This window comes from Arachis ipaensis, chromosome B08, assembly GCF_000816755.2.
Source record: "Arachis ipaensis cultivar K30076 chromosome B08, Araip1.1, whole genome shotgun sequence".
Classification (NCBI taxonomy): Eukaryota; Viridiplantae; Streptophyta; class Magnoliopsida; order Fabales; family Fabaceae; genus Arachis; species Arachis ipaensis.
In genome coordinates this window covers 119,573,948-119,579,590 of record NC_029792.2, presented here as the reverse complement: position 1 = coordinate 119,579,590, position 5,643 = coordinate 119,573,948, and positions in this window count along the sequence as shown.

The window sequence follows — 5,643 nt, the reverse complement described above, 5'->3', positions numbered from 1 at the left end:
TATGAATACTATGAATACTAAATAAAGTATTTTTAGGATAATTTTTTTTATGTGCACTTTTAAACGAAAGACATTTGTAGATACTGAAATTTAAAAAAATAAACATGGATTTTTAATGAAATTTTTTCTTTTTTTTCGACAGATAATTACCTTTTTTAAGAACCCTCATTTGAGTTTTTCCTTTGCGGAAAAGGTTTTAGAGAGATACACAGAGAATGGATGGTAAAACGGGTCGAATCCGTCGGACCGACCCGTCGAACCCGCTAAAAAGGTGGATCGGGCTAGAATTTGAAACCTATCAAATTAAAAAAATTCATCTAATTATGTATATATGTTCCAATTATGTGACTTTATTTATTTTATTTTACAATTTCGTATATATGTTAAAATTATGTGACTTATTTTTTAAAATAAAGATGGTTCTATTGACAAATATTATTTTGAATAATTTTATTGAAGTTAAAAATTTAAAAAAAAGATAGTAAAAAAATCATATTATAATTTGACTATTTTTTATTTGTATTTAATTGTTTAATTATTATTTGTTGTTAATTTTAATTAATTTTATGTAAAAAAAAGGGTTAAACTGCTAGTTTTATTTGTATTTGATTTTTTAATTATTATTTTTTTTGGTTAATTAATGAATTTTAATTTTGAAAAAAAAAAGAGTCAAGCGAACTAGCCTGCCGATCCACCAATCCGCCATAAAACGGGACGGGCTAGCATTTTGAACCCATCTTAGCTGACGGGACGAGTCGGCCCGGCCGCTTTGCCACCCCTACAATTGATAATGACTATACACTTGTGAATATTGTGACAAATTTACCATGTAAATATAAGATGATTAAACATATTTAGAGTGAAAAAAATATTATAATTTAAAATTTAAAAACATATAAATGGTTAAAAACTTTTGTGACGAAATCAGAAAATTTCTTAATATATTTGCACAATAACTTACTTATCCCCAATGACACAGTTTTATCCAAATATCTCGTTAACTATTACATACCATTCGGTTCTTTTTCAATAGCTATTAATTAAATAATTCTTTTCACAGACTGATCACAAAATAAAAATTATATTCTAGCTATTAAAACTAAAAACTAAACATCAAGCACTATTCCAAATCATCCAATTTTTTTTTAATAGTTATTAATTAAATAATTCTTTTCGCACACGGATCACAAAATAAAAATTATATTCTAACTATTAAAACTAAAAACTAAACATCAAGCACGACACTCGTCCATATGCTCATCAAAATTATAATTCGAATCTTTCAGAATAGCAAGTTGTTGCTTATTTCTGGGAAACAAGTCATTACTATGTTTAACACTTGGACTATGTGAATATTTGACACTCTGATTAATAACATCCTAAATAACATAAAAAAAGCAAAAATATTCACTGCAAAAAATACCATTTATACAAAAAAATTGAACAATAATCTTTAGTATTAATATCTACTCATATACTTTATTGAGTATACAATTTTATAGGAATTACCTTGTATTGTGGATCCCTCAAACATGTAATGTCACTTGATGGGTTCTCTATTGTTTTAGAAAAAAATAAATTAACATACATATATAATTAACTTACATTAATAGTTTCAAAAAAGCTGAACAAAAAATAACTCATTTTCACATATTAAGAATTAAGATGGAGGCAACATTTTTTTTCAAAGGAATATGAGAATCATCACTAAATCAACAAAATGCCTTTAGATAGAAGCAAACAGGAGTAAAAGGCGAAAAAGAAAAAAAGTTCTATAATTATTGTTTAGATCTCAAAAAGATAAAATTAATTTAAGAAAAAACCTTAGTCATGCTACATAATATCAAGTAATAACATATAATACCTGGAATACGATGTTTTGCATGAAAATATAATTATAAAAAGATAAAGGAGAATGCAAATATAATATAAAAAAACATAAATATAGTAATAGGCATAAATTGAGATTATCTCTTACTATTCAATTCTTGAACTTAGAATATATATTGTAAATTATATCACCAAAGCAATCAGTAATATATACATTTACACTCCATTTTATATCACCAATTGCATTGTATTTGCATAATCACTTAAAGACATTGGTTGAATAACTTCTTTTATCATATTATTTTTCTAAAATAAGAATTTTGAGAGTTGAAGCAGAACTGAATAGTAAAAAAGCTCTATCACAGTAAGTGATCTAATTAGATTAGGTACAAAACACTGCAATTCAAAAGATAGTTTTTCAATTTTTAGTAATGTAAGAAAAATTTGATGTCTTATATTATAGAATAAAGACCACAAAATCAAAACTCATTCGTTCATATGCCTGAAAGGTCAATACAAAGAACACAATCAAAACTCATGACTTCATATAAATGAAAAACCAACCAATTATGTATATACCACTTTCTTTATATGCACATTTAATAATCCAACATTTTTTTCTTTCGTTCACTTGTATACTGATCATGTTTTCAACTTGAACAAAGAACAACAAAAGAATATATTTATAGAAAATTTTGATGCATTCATTAATCGTGAAGAAAACCTTCCTCCACTAATGCCTTTTTATAAGTAAGGAAGTGTTATTTCCAAATCAATTTATGACGAAGTAACAAACAATTAGGGACATCAAAAAAAGAAAACTGTAAAAATTATATTACACATCTTGTTCATGAATCTAACTTTAAAATTAAAGTGAACCAAAATAAGTATCAATTAATGGAGAACACAAAATTATACTGACAAATGGCAACACCAATATTTTATTCCAATGTATACAAACAACATTTGTTAATTACTCAAGAGATGGAAGTTATCGGAGATAAATTATTCAAACAAGTTAAATAGGAAACACATGTTTTGAAAATTAACATTTTTCTCATTTGTAGTAGGACGTCACTCACTCATAGATCCAAAATTAAAAAAAAAATGGATATTTACATTGGGGCCATCATCATTATTCACACATGAAAGAACAATAAATATGAAGATGATACCAAAACTTTTCATCATAATTCATAACAACATAATAAAGATTACATCCAGAGAATCAAACTTGGTGCACATGTGAATGACCTTATATTAAGATCAAAGGTTTTTTTATTGCTTATTTCTATCCTCACGCAATCTTATATAGGAACTATTCACAAAATTCTAATTTCTAACACAGGTCCAATTTCAATCAATTTGTATTGAAAGACTCAACAAACTCATACTTCCGAAAATTCACATTCATCATCACACATTAAAAATTAAGTATTTCATACACAAATTTTGTCTTCTTTTTTTCTTTTGTTGAACTTCTGATCATTAAAATTTAATAAATTAAAGCAAACCTTAAAAGTATCAAATACACAATCCAAATACACAAGACTAAATGACTTTATTAAAGAGAAAAAAAATTAAGTTACACTATTCTTTCTTTAATTGTATGTTAATTGTTAACATTAGTTAGCAAAACCTTTCTTCAGCTAATACATTGAAAATTCAAGTAGCCAAGCACTAGGGTGAGCAAGAAAGAATAACCTAGGAAATATCAAACCATATTCAATCATTCTTGAACCATGGCTTTCGAAGGACGGTTTAATAACTAATACCAATTTAATCAAAATAAATTTCAAACGAATTCAGCACAACCAAGAAAAAGCAAAAAAGAATCTAGTATTTAATATTACACGAATTTGAAGCTTTTGTCATTGATAGTTAATTTTTTGAATGCCACAAAATTAAAAAATAAAAGACATGAATTGAGATAAAAGTTATAGCTCAACTTCTAAACACCTAAGAAAAAAATCGACATAAAAAAAGAAAAACCAGAATTCAAAAATGCAAATCATTAAAAAATTAGAAAAGAAGATATTTGAAGGAGAATGAGAAAGAAGACTGAGCCACAAGTTAAAAGATGTACATCACCTACTCCCTCTGACTCACATGCAAACTTTTTTCAATTCTGTAAAGGAGAAAGATTATAACCAAAACAAACATAGATTGATGTGAGAAATATAACTGCACATCTATAAAAAAGTACTGACTACCTCAACTACCCTCAAATCTTATGAGATATCGTGCCACCCTGTAATATAGAACCTAAGAATATAACAATAATAAATTTAAATAAACAATTTACTTAACCAATAATATAAGATGCACAATTTCCAAGGTTACCTAACTACTTCAACTACTTTAACATGTATTTATAAAAAAATTAACTACCTCACTTGTCCTAACCTCCTACATTATAGTTGACAAACCTATGAAACAAAACTTAAGAAGTGAACTATGACTCGCATTCTTGTAAGCACAAAAGAGAATGTCAATGACATAATGAAGTTAATAAACCTTTACTAAAAAAACCTAATAAAGCTAACATATGAAGTTGGTAAAACATATGATTCAGATAGAGTACAAATACTGCAATATGTCATCATTATTCTATAACAGAACAACAGTAAACATCACATAGTAATGGTGACAAATGACAGCAGCAGCCAGCAGGTATTTTCTTTGAATCAGTATAGACTCGGAAATTGTCAGTCCTTTATTTTGAATGATAAAACCAGTGAATTTTTTAAATGAACACAACATGTGTAACTGCATGCATCTTAAATTAAGCAACAAATCAAACCTTCCTATTTCAAATCAACCAATCCAATTAGGTGAAAGTAAATATAATTAGTTTGTTTGAAACTCATTTACTAAAACAAATAAATAGCACAAAAAAAAATATTTTTGTTAATTAGATCAAGGCTTCAAAGGCACATACAAAAATTGATTCAAAAATTTTCGTTCTATTCTCACACAAAATGAAATGAAAATTAAGATTAAATATCTTAATTCTAAAATTTATTATAGATCACAAGTACCACCTAATGAGAGTTAGCTCAGAAGGGCTAGGTTGAATTCCAAGTAAATCTTATTCTAATTAATCTCAAAAGCTCTAATCTTAAAATCTCTCTTGGGAGGAGTCATGTGCCAGTTACCACTATAGATTCTGGGACTTAAGAGTTTCCTTCCTTATCTTTGGTCAATCAGAAACAAAAAAAGTTGTAAGTCCTTGGTGAATTCTTTCTATAAGATACTTAGTCGGGCAATCAAAGGAAAGGAGAAGACAAATAAAATTGTGCTGAACTGTTTCGTTTTCACTAAAAACCAATCTTTCTAACATAGGGAAAGGACCTTTCAACGTCATAAAATGTTATATTTGCTAGAAGAAATCAGAGACATTGATTCACACATTTTAAAGAGTTTATCTTTATCTTAGAGAAAGAAATATATGTTGAAAATGAAAAATAGTAAAAAAAGGTGAAAAATCAACATCTCTAATACATACACATTTATGAATATCCAGAATGACAATATGCCATATTTTCTAACCAAAAAAAGAAGTTTTATCTGTTAACATGAAAACATGATTCTTGATTTTTAGATTATAGATTTCCATAAATATAATACAAAAGAAAAATGATCAAATAACTTTTATTAGAAAAATTATTATCGACTATATAAATGCAGATTAGAGCGAAGAAGAACAATAGATTAAGAATAAAATAGAATAACAAACCTGAAAAAAGTAGTGATTAAAGACGATTATGCATGTCCTTAAAATAATGTAGAACCAAAGATTTGATAAAATTT